The sequence below is a fragment of the Procambarus clarkii genome, chromosome 6 (assembly GCF_040958095.1).
Source record: "Procambarus clarkii isolate CNS0578487 chromosome 6, FALCON_Pclarkii_2.0, whole genome shotgun sequence".
Lineage (NCBI taxonomy): Eukaryota > Metazoa > Arthropoda > Malacostraca > Decapoda > Cambaridae > Procambarus > Procambarus clarkii.
This window is the reverse complement of record NC_091155.1, coordinates 51,678,643-51,691,403: the sequence shown is the minus strand read 5'-3', so window position 1 is coordinate 51,691,403 and position 12,761 is coordinate 51,678,643.

Here is a 12,761-nt window from a genome sequence, read left to right as displayed (position 1 = left end):
CCACGTGAAATCTAAGTAAAGAGAAGAAGAGCAGAGAGAAAGATCAAGACAAGAAAGGGTGCGAGTCCGAGAGTCCAAATGAGTGGGCTCACCAGAATTCAGAAGAGACAGGGAAGAAGATAGGAGAAACGGCTCAAGGAGGCGACCCCGGGTATTCGTCAGAACGTCACCCCAAAGAGAATGACGACAATTGAAGTCACCCAGCAGGAGCACAGGCTCCGGCATGGAGTCTAGGAGGTGTTTCAAATCAGGAAGAGAGAGCGGGACACTCGGGGGGCGAGCAGCAGAACAATGGAGAGGCGAAGGAAAAAGTAAAGGAACAAAGGGAACATCTGCACGAATCAAGAGAGCAGAAGAATTAGAAGCCCCAGCAATGGCTGGGGGGGGGGGGAGAGAAAGGAATAGCCACGAAAACGACCAGGACGGGCACCAAGCATTGGCTCCTGGAGACAGACACAAAGGGGCGAAAACCGCGAAATCAGAAGTTGGAGTTCGAGGAAATTGGCGTAATAACCTCGAACGTTCCATTGAAGAATGGACAACGACGAGAAGAGAAAGGACAAAAACAGAGAACAAGGAAGAAACAAAGGCGAAAGAGCAACAGAGCACGTTAAAGAATATCAGGGTCGGGATCAGGGTCAGCAAAGTCAGGGTTAGGGGGCATGGGTAAACTGAGCAAAGACGGAGGGAAGGAACCGGGAGAACAGATCACAGGTGGGCTGGCGGGGTCCGGAGGAGGAGGAGTAGCTGACAAAAAAATATTACAGACCAATATCAAATCTACCAATACTTTCAAAAAATATTTGAAAAAATTATTTACAAACAGCTCTATTTGTACTTTGTAAAACTCAACATACTACTGATTAAATCCACAACGACCGTGATGAGGGTTCGAACATATGTCCAGGATGATCCCAGATGCGCCTTAATCGACTGCGCCACGACATGGTAATTTGAATTGCAATCAGGTTTGCTACTGCTCACACACGGATCCCACAGTCTCTCTGAGACACAAACTGGAGTTTTACACAATTCCCCCATGCACTTGGGCTCTTTCAACAAGCTGTTCTACCTCTTAAGAGGTTGACTATATTTCTTTGGACTATATACATTCCTATCTCAGTGACAGACATGTGGTCATCAATAGCATAACTTCAGATAGACGATGTTAACATTACCCATAAAAATGATGGGAAGTTCCTTGGCCTATACATAGTCAAGGGACTGAACTTTAGCACCCACATACAACACATAGCTAAAAAAAAGTCTCAAAAACGGTCGGTATACTTTCTAAAATCAGAAATTATGTTCCTCCTCTCTGCTCTTCTCCCATTATGCTACCTAATAATCTATCCATTTCTTTCATTCATTATCTGTACATGGGGTTCAACCACTGCAAATTAGATCAAACCCATCATCACTCAGCAAAAACCTGCTATTAGAACTGTAACGAACCCTAGTCTTCAGACAACACACAGCCCCTTTAAGTCCCTTAACATGCTAAACATACACTCAGTCCACACATTCTCATGTGCAATCTACACGTATAAAACCTGGTTTATAAAAACCCTGGTTTCCTGGAAACCAGCTGGTCGGCCGAGCGGACAGCACGCTGGACTTGTGATCCTGTGGTCCTGGGTTCGATCCCAGGCGCCGGCGAGAAACAATGGGCAGAGTTTCTTTCACCCTATGCCCCTGTTACCTAGCAGTAAAATAGGTACCTGGGTGTTAGTCAGCTGTCACGGGCTGCTTCCTGGGGGTGGAGGCCTGGTCGAGGACCGGGCCGCGGGGACACTAAAAAGCCCCGAAATCATCTCAAGATAACCTCAAGATAACCACGTATAAAACCTGGTTTCCTAAACGCTAGTCTTGATCTGAAACTTTTCCTTGATAGATGTAATGGAACCCATGAGCACTTCACCAGAAATAAATATCTTTTTGATATCCCCAGAGTCAGACTAAACTTGTGCAAACATTCCATGCAAATAAAATGGGCCAGTCTTTGGAACTCAATCCCTGATGAATTAAAAAATTGTCCAATCCATGCCCTGTTCAAAAGTATAAAAAAAGTACCTAATTTCATCCTCACAGTTTCCTACCTTGTGCTTCAAACTCACACTGAAAATCTATAGGTTACACTGCCACAATGTACCCTTTCATCTTACCTGATATGTTAGATTAAGGACCTGCCTGAAATGGTATGCACGCTAGTGGCTTTGCATGAATGTAAAAATACCAATTTTATGTAATGACACCAACCCATTGTACCTTCTTGCAAATAAATTATTATTATTATTACCCAGAACAAAGTGATCGACGAACGCCAGGCAAGCGTGATAAACACTACACCATGGAAGTTGTACATAACTAAACTTTTTAGTTATATTTTATATATGGCAATGGAAATTTTGTTTGTTGTCAAAGTGAACACCAAGGAACTTCCCATCAACTCTGCTCATAATTTGGTATTGTTAAGTCTTAGACAATGAATCACAACAGATATAGTTGAGATATGATGACCAAGTAAGTAAGTAAGTAAGTAATTATCAAAAGAAGGCACCAAACCGGGAAGGCTATGTAGCACCATCAAATACGCAAAATAATCAGAGGGCGCTAAATATCACCAAGGATGCCAATACGAGAACAAAAACGCATAAGGCGAACGATATCAAAAGTATCCGAGTCACCAAGAATTCTATCGAGGGACAGGTGACCGCGAGGGGCGGTCGGAAAGCAAGACACACGCTCGTCCTGGAAGTCAGGACATTCAAGAAGGACATGCACGACCGTAAGAGAGACAATGCAACTAGGACAATAAGGGGCAGGGCGGCGCTCCATCAAGTGACCATGGGTTAAGCGAGTATGGCCAATACGCAACCTCGCCAGAGCTGTTTCCCACCTCCGGTTACGGTGGAAGGAGGACGGCCACGAGGAAACACAACATTTAAGAGTACGTAGCTTGTCACCAGTAACAGACAACCAAGAAGCCTGCCAACGGGTAAGGACTGAGGAATGGATAACCGGGTAAAAGTCGGAATACGGAATGCCTTTACGAGAGATGGGACAAGAGCGGACAGCTTCCTTGGCAGCAGCATCCGCACGCTCATTTAAAGACACACCAATATGGCTGGGAACCCAACAAAACTCAACCGACTTAAATTTACTGTGAACGAGAAACAGCCAATGCTTGATCTCGACAACTACTGGATGAACCGGATTAAAGGACCCGAGAGCCATGAGGGCACTACGAGAGTCAACAACAACTACAAAGGAAGACTGACAATGAGAAAGCAGGAGACGAAGAGCATATAGAATAGCATAAAGTTCCGCTGTAAAGATGCTAGTCTCCGGAGGCAAGCGACACATTTAAGTGCGATCAGGAAAAACAACAGAGTAGCCAACACCGTCCGCTGAATTAGACCCATCGGTGAAGACAGAAACGGAGCGGGAGTGAGAAGAAAAGTGCTCGAGGAAAAGGCATTTTAGAACCGTAGGAGGGGTAAAAGCTTTAGTGATACGGGTCAAGGATGTACAAAACCGCGGAAGAGGGACCCTCCACGGGGGCAAAGAAGGAACAACACGAGGAGAAACATCAGAAATACGAACGGAAAGAGAATCCTGTAGGCGAGATAACCGGACAGAAAGAGGGAGGTGGTGAAGAGGAACAGGAACCGCAGGAGGGGTAAAAGTTAAAGCATGACAGAGGCGAGAGGAAGGATGTTGCAAGGACCGCGCAAGATAGCGAAGACAGTTGCGATCACGGCGGTCCTGGAGAGACAGGAAGCCAATGTCAACATACAAGCTAAGGATGGGAGTCGAACGAAAGGCACCAGAACTGAGGCGCAACCCAGTATGGTGCAAAGCATCAAGACGGCGAAGAGTAGAAGGAGAAGCAGACGAGTAAGCAGGGCAACCATAATCGAGCTTAGACAGGACGAGAAAGGAATGTAGAGCAAGGAGAGTGCGCCTATCTGCCCCCCAAGAAGTATGGGACAAGACCCGAAGGAGGGTAAGGGCCTTAGAGCACTCAACACGGAGGTAAGAGATATGGGGAGACCAAGACAAACGAGTGTCAAGGAATAACCCCAAAAGCTTCACGGAATCTTTGTATTCAAGGGGATAACCATAAAGTGACAAAGAGGGACGAAGAACAACCCGTTTCCGCGTAAAAGTCATGGCACAAGTCTTAGAAGTAGAGAACTTGAAGCCATGATCTGTAGCCCAAGACGACACGGCATCAATTGCAAGTTGAAGCCGGCGTAGAAGAAGAGGCGAATCATCACCCTGACAACAAAGGGTAAGATCATCGACATAGAGAGCGGAGAAGACACCAGAAGGAAGAGAGGAAAGAAGACCATTGAGGGCAACCAGAAAAAGAGTATTGCTCAGAACACTACTCTGGGGCACACCTTCGTATTGCTGAAAAGAGGAAAAGAGGGAGAGAGAGCGGTACCAAGGCGCACCCGAAAGGAACGACGAGAGAGGAAGCTGCGGAGAAAGAGAGGGAGATGACCACGAAGGCCAAAAGAATGAAGTTGAGATAGGATATGATAACGCCAAGTGGTGTCGTAAGCCTTTTCCAGGTCAAAAAGGACGGCAACAACGGAGGTCTTCGCAGCAAAAGCAGTACGAATATAGACCTCCAAGCTCACCAGGACATCCGTCGTGCTGCGGCACTTGCGGAAACCAAATTGAGAAGGGGAGAGGAGGTGATGGTGTTCCAGGAACCACATCAGACGAACGTTAACCATACGTTCAAAGAGTTTGCAGACACAACTTGTGAGAGCAATAGGGCGAAAGTCCTTAGGGGAAGTACCCAGAGACCCCGGTTTGCGAACAGGGAGGACAACGGCATCGAGCCAGTCCTCAGGGACTGACGACGACTCCCAGATCCGATTATACAGACTCAGTAAATACTGAGACGTGCTCGGAGGGAGATGGCGAAGCATCTCATAATGAATACCATCGGAGCCCGCCGCTGTAGAACCGCAGAGGGCCAGGGCAGAACGAAGTTCAGAGAGAGAGAAGGGATCATTATAGGGAAGCTGAAGATGAGTGCAGAAATCTAAAGGACGAGACTCAAGGACAGGTTTACGAAGAAGGAAAGATTGGGGAAGATGAAGACCAGAGCTAATAGAAGAAAAGTGGGAACCCAGTTCGGAAGCGACCTGCAACGGGACCGCCACAAGAGTATCATGGAGGTGAAGGACCGGTGAAACATCAGGAACGAACTTACCCGCTATCTTGCGGATACGCTTCCAGATCTGGGCCAGAGGGGTTTCGGACGTAATTGTTGAAACATAAGATGCCCAACATTCACATTTAGCCGTACGGATGGCCCTACGGGCCACCGCACTCGCTTTCCGAAAGAAAAGAAAAGAATCGGTCGTCTGCCTACGGCGGTGCCTCTTCCAGGCTGCACGCTTACAGCGGACAGCCCGAGCATAGTCCGCATTCCACCAGGGAATGCACTTCCGCGGACCCCGAGAGGAAGAGCGAGGAATAGAGCGGAGGGCAGCGTTGAAGACAGTGTCATGAAAAAGGAGGAGAGCGCGAGAGAGAGGCAGAAGGGAGAGGTCAGAGAGAGCAGCACTGAGGGTAAATAGGGTCCAGTCTGCCTTAGCAAACTGCCACCTAGGGAAAGAGAGGGAAGGGCGAAAAGAGAAAAAGGAAACAAGGATGGGGAAATGATCACTTCCATGGAGGTCATCAAGAACCTGCCACGTGAAATCTAAGTAAAGAGAAGAAGAGCAGAGAGAAAGATCAAGACAAGAAAGGGTGCGAGTCGGAGAGTCCAAATGAGTGGACTCACCAGAATTCAGAAGAGACAGGGAAGAAGAGTGGAGAAACGGCTCAAGGAGGCGACCCCGGGTATTCGTCAGAACGTCACCCCAAAGGGAATGACGACAATTGAAGTCACCCAGCAGGAGCACAGGCTCCGGCAAGGAGTCTAGGAGGTGTTTCAAATCAGGAAGAGAGAGCGGGACACTCGGGGGGATATAAATGGAACAAACTGTGTACCATTTCCCCACAAAGATACGAGCAGCAGAACAATGGAGAGGCGAAGGAAAAAGTAAAGGAACAAAGGGAACATCAGCACGAATCAAGAGAGCAGAAGAATTAGAAGCCCCAGCAATGGCTGGGGGGGGGGGGAGAGAAAGGAATAGCCACGAAAACGACCAGGACGAGCACCAAGCATTGGCTCCTGGAGACAGACACAAAGGGGCGAAAACCGCGAAATCAGAAGTTGGAGTTCGAGGAAATTGGCGTAATAACCTCAAACGTTCCATTGAAGAATGGACAACGACGAGAAGAGAAAGGACAAAAACAGAGAACAAGGAAGAAACAAAGGCGAAAGAGCAACAGAGCACGTTAAAGAATATCAGGGTCAGCAAAGTCAGGGTTAGGGGGCATGGGTAAACTGAGCAAAGACGGAGGGAAGGAAACGGGAGAACAGATCAGAGGTGGGCGGGCAGGGTCCGGAGGAGGAGGAGGAGGAAGAGGAGGAGACAACGGAGAGGAGCAGTCAAGGACAGCAGCAGGAAGAGGGGGAGTAGAAAGAAGGGAGCGCACCCCAGCAAGAGCAGCAACCGAAAGGGAAGCAGGGGCCATAGAAACCTCCATAGCAGGAACAGGGGGCGCAATCACTGAAACGGGAGGGAAAGGAGCAACAGAACCAGACGTAGGAGCTGAGGAAGAAAGTGAAGCCTTCTTACCCGCCGGGGAAGAGGAAGAAGAGGAGCCAGGCTTACGCTTCTGACTTAAAGAGACCGGTGTCCCAGCAACTGCGTACCGGGCAACGGATTCCAGTGTCTCAACAGGAGAAGCCGAACGAGAGCACACACGACGGCCGCTAGGAGAGCGATGGACATCCGCCCGCACCAACAGGCGGTGGGGAGAGCCGATAGATGGAGGAAGAGGATGGGAAGGAGGATCGGAGGGAGACGAGGAAGAAGACACAGGAGACACGACAGACCGGGTAGAAGGAAGGGGAACCCCGGACAGAGGACCAGGAGGAGGATCCTTCAGGAGAGAACCCAAAGGAACAGAGGAGGGGACAGTGGGCGCATCAAGGTCCAAGGCCCGGAAACGGTTGTGAGTCTGAGGAAGGCGGGAAGGACGAGGATAGGAAGAGCGCAACACGCGAGCATAAGAGATATTACCATAAGGCGGGAGCCGGCGAACCTGGCGTCTCGCCTCAGGAAAAGATAAACGCTCCCGGTGCTTCAAGTTGAGGACGGCTGCCTCAAGCTTGTAATGGACACACACACGGGAGAAGGTAGGATGGGCCTCACCGCAGTTGAGGCAACGAGCCTGGGGAGAAGTGCACTCCGACTTAGAGTGACCTTCGCCACCACACAAAGGACAGAGACAGTCCCGGAGCAGCGGAGGGCACCATGCCCAAACCTCCAGCACTTGTTGCAGGGCCGAGGAGAAAGAATGTACTCCTGGACAGAGCACCTGGCACCAGCAAGAATGACAGAGGGTGGAAGGGTCCTACCATCAAAGGTAATCTTCACAACCCGGAGGGGTTGACGGCGACTATCACGAGGGGGACGAGTAAACGTGTCCACCTGGAGAATAGAATGGCCCTGGGCAGCAAGGATATGTCGAATATCGTCGTGGCAGTCGCGCAGGTCCCGAACACCGGTCGCAACATGGGGCGGGAGCAAAATAGTGCCAACACTGGCATTCAACTGAGCGTTCTTCGAGACCCGAACAGGGGTCTCGCCAAGGCAGGATAAGGCAGCCAAGCGGGAAGCAGCATCCTGAGAAGGAGCAGCAACGACACGCGTACCGAGACGAGTGGGGTTGAAAGTAATGAAGGCATCCACGGAATCAATGAGATGTCGATGGAGGGAGAAATCGTCAGGAGGCACAGAATCAAGAGGGAGGAGATCAAAATATTTGGCCCACGACGCGGGACCAAACAAGGCTTGATAGGTAGCAGAACTGGAAGGAATCGAGCAAGGGCGGCCGTGAAGAGGACGGCGGTGAGAACCCCCAGAGAGAGAGGGGTTAAAAGGTGCAGTAGTTACAACTAGAGAAGGAGCCGCGCCAGGGGACGAGGTAGTCACCACTGGGGGCTTGGGGCTCGACTTAACCACAGAGGAGGGAGGGGAGCCAGGGGAAGGAGTCAGAGAGGCCAAAGGAGGAGCAAGGTCGGGGCCCAATGCAGTGGAGGCTACAGAGCCCGGTCTTCCAATACGGACCGACTCGGGGGCTTGGTCGCCCACCCCACGAGCCTGAGAAGGTACACCAGAAGCAGCCGAAACAGGGGTTATCATCATGACGAAAAGAAGAATTCATTCACGAATGTGCCCCCACACCCACCATGGAGCCACAATTAGAGGCAGGACACCCAACAAGAAGCTATCGCCGATCTTGCCGGGGCCTCCTAGGGGTGCGTCGTGAGTATACGCCCCACAAACGCCACCTTAAGAAACCGACAGTCCGTCGATATTGGGTTCAGTGACGAAAGGGGGATTGACAATAAAAGGTTCCCCTCGCTCTCGACGTCGGGTACTACAGTTCTACGGGTGCAAGAGTATGCCTCCTCAAGCACCCGGGTGTCAAAATAGAAGAAGTCCAAGGGAAGAACCAGAACGAGCAAAAGGTCGGCAGGAAACGGCAAGCAGATAGGAGAAGAGGGGGGAGAAAAACGAAACAGAAGGAAAAGGAAAAGATGCCCAGCAGAATTGGAGAGGACGGCAGCAGGAGCACAAGGCTAGAAAAGGACAGAGGACTGTCCCAAGGAGCATCACACTCCGGCAGCCGTCCACTAAGCCCCCACACGGCGACAACGAGCTGAGCGGGGAGGGGGTATTAATAATAATAATTTATTCACAAACAAGTACAATGGGGTTGGTGAGATTACATACAACTGGTATTTTTACATTCTTGTAAGGTCACTAACATGTACAGTGTTTCCTGCAAGTTCTATAACATATAGTTACTGTGAGTGAACAGTTACTTTGTATGTTGAGATAATTGTCAAGTAAGTTCTATAACACTTCTTGTTACTGAGAGTGGACAGTGACCTTTTATGTTGAAACAATCGTCCAGGTCTATATAATATAATTACAGTAATAGGTAAATAAATATAAATAAATAAATATGTTTATTCAGGTAAGGTACATACATATAAGTGATGTTACATTAATGGATTGATATATAGATAGAGCTAGTACATACAATGCCTAAAGCCACTATTACGCAATGCGTTTCGGGCAAGAAAAACATTAATATCTAGAACTTAATACTAATTGAGCATAAAGAATAAAAAGTGTTGAAAACAAATACAAATAAAGATAAAAAAAAGGGGGAACATGACTGAAAAAGCAGCACAAATACAATAGGTTGACAAACAGTGTTGATTAAAAAAAAAGAATAATAATAATAAAATAACAGACATGGGTTGACAATAAAGGAGTGAGGTGGGTTACAGGGAATTTATTAGGTAGTGTTTAGTTTTTATCTTAAACTGGTTGAGAGAGGTACAGTCTTTAACATGGTTGGGAAGGTCATTCCACATTCTGGGTCCCTTGATTTGTAGAGCATTTCTAGTTTGATTAAGTCGTACTCTAGGAATATCAAAACTGTATTTATTCCTGGTGTGGTGCTCATGGGTTCTGTTACAACCTTCAATGAAGCTTTTGAGGTCAGGATTGGCATTCAGATTCAAATTCAGATTCAGATGTTTATTCAGGTAAGGTATATACATACAAGTGATGTTACATTAATGGATTGATATATAGATAGATCTAGTACATACAATGCCTAAAGCCACTATTACGCAATGCGTTTCGGGCAAGAAAACATTAATATCTAGAACTTAATACTAATTGAGCATAAAGAATAAAAGATGTTGAGAACAAATACAAATAAAGATAAAAAAAAAAGGGGAAACATGACTGAACAAGCAGCACAAATACAATAGGTTGACAAACAGTGTTGATTAAAAAAGAAAAAAAAAAAAAAAAAAAAAAAAAAAAATAACAGACATGGGTTGACAATAGAGGAGTGAGGTAGATTACAGGGAATTTATTAGGTAGTGTTTAGTTTTTATCTTAAACTGGTTGAGAGAGGTACAGTCTTTAACATGGTTGAAAAGGTCATTCCACATTCTGGGCCCCTTGATTTGCAGAGCATTTCTAGTTTGATTAAGACGTACTCTAGGAATATCAAAACTGTATTTATTTCTGGTGTGGTGCTCATGGGTTCTGTTACAACCTACTATGAAGCTTTTAAGATCAGGATTGGCATTATAGTTTAGCGTTTTATATATGTATAATACACATGAGAGAATGTGCAGAGACTTAATATCTAACATATTAAGAGATTTGAGTAGGGGTACCGAGTGATGTCTGGGGCCAGAGTTGGATATTGTTCTAATAGCGGCTTTGTGTTGGGTAATTAGAGGACGTAAGTGATTTTGGGTAGTAGAACCCCAAGCACAAATACCATAGTTGAGATAAGGATAGATAAGGGAGTAATAGAGAGTCACCAGGGCAGGGCGTGGTACATAATATCTGATCTTAGAAAGAATGCCCACAGTTTTTGAAACTTTTTTAGATATATTTAGAATGTGTCCCTGGAAATTCAGCTTGTGGTCAATGAGAATGCCAAGGAATTTGCCATCTAATTTGTTACAAATTTGGGTATTGTTTATTTTGAGATTTATAAGACTAGAGGATTTATTGCCAAACAGAATATAGAAGGTTTTGTCAATGTTAAGGGTGAGTTTGTTGGCAGTTAGCCAAAGATGGACTTTATTTAGCTCAGTATTTACTGTGGCATTTAGAGCAAGAGGGTCAGGACTCGAGTAAATGAAGGTTGTGTCGTCAGCAAATAGCATTACAGTTCAGCGTTTTATATATGTATAATACACAAGAGAGAATGTGCAGTGACTTAATATCTATCATATTCAGAGATTTGAGTAAGGGTAACGAGTGATGTCTGGGGCCAGAGTTGGATATTGTCCTAATAGCAGCTTTGTGTTGGGTAATAAGAGGACGTAAATGATTTTGGGTAGTAGAACCCCAAGCACAAATACCATAGTTGAGGTATGGATAGATGAGGGAGTAATAGAGAGTAACCAGGGCAGGGCGGGGTACATAATATCTGATCTTGGAAAGAATGCCAACAGTTTTTGAAACTTTTTTTGATATATTTAGAATGTGACCCTGGAAATTCAGCTAAAAGTCAAGTATTACACCATATTCTATCTATAAATAATATGGGCCAATGATTGCTCTTAAGCAAATACTAACTACACATCATTCACATCCATCAATACAACAAGAACCTAAACTGTCAATCATAACAGTAATCTATATGCCTAGATGTCAAATTGCAAGCCGTGGTTTGGCCACAGGGTGGCAAAAACCGCAGCTCTTTGACATTTAATTATTCAGCTAGTAAAAAATTCTTGAGAATGTGAATATTCTAGAAGTTTCTACCAGAATCCAGGGCAAGAAATGCATGACTATATAAATAGTTCCGATACTTGTGGAACAAAGTTTGCATTCACAGTTAAAGAAGGTAAACCTTTGTGCCTTGTTTGCCAAGTGCTACTCAGTCATTACAAAGCAAGGAACTTGACATGCCAGTATAAACCTAATCACAAAAACTTTTCGTATCATTATCCACCTAAATCAGACTTAAGGAAAAATAAGTTAAATGAGTTAAAATCATAAATAAATTGCCAGCAGACACTGTTGACATTATTCAGTAAGGAAGCTGTGGCTCCCAAATGGTTCTCCTGCAGCTCTCAAACATCTGAGGTTTATCATTTGCAGCTCTTACAGTAAGCAAGTTTGGCCACCCCTGCCATAAAGGCTACTCCTATACCTGGTAAAACAGGCCTATAATAATCATACATACCAATTATGCAATGACTAAATTTAGGCTTATATCTACAAATTAAAAATCATTACACTGTAATTTATAGTTAGAAATACTTATTAATCAAAGATATTGAGAATAATGGAAATATAGACAACTGATGTAAATACTAGCAGTAATTAAGCCTAGGCTAACTATATTCAACAAAATACTCCAAAAAATATCATAAATTATAGTCATGGTAATATACTATAAATGAAAAATGCCACTTTATAAAATAGGTTAATACAAGTGGCAGTCAGGCTAATATTATTGTCCGATAAGATAATATAATTGCCAGTATTCTAATATATTTGTGTCAGGATAATATTATTGTCATTCAGGATAATATATTTACCAGCACGCTAATGTAACTGCCAGTGTCAGGCTAATATAATTGCTAGTCAGACTCATTTAATTGAGTCAGGATAATATAATTGCCAGCCAAGTTAATACAATTATCAGTCAGGATATGTGTAATATAATTGCAAATCAGTATAATATTATTGAAGGTTAAGATATTATAGTTGTCAATCAGGCTATTATAATTGTCGGATTCAGGCTAATATAATTGCCGGTGTCATGCACACATAATTCACAGTCAGGATAGTATAAATGATAGTCAAGTTAATGTAATTATCAATCTGGATACATGTAATATACCCAGTAATTGCCAGTCTGATTATTACAATTGCCAGGCATGATAATATAATTGCCAGTCAGGATAATATAATTACCAGAGTCAGGATAATATACCTGCTAAACATAAATACCTCAGTCTGGCAAATATTATTTAAAAGCTGAGTAATATATATTACTATACATCATTGGGCTAGGGTAATATATATTTCCAACTCAGAAAATTATAAATGCCA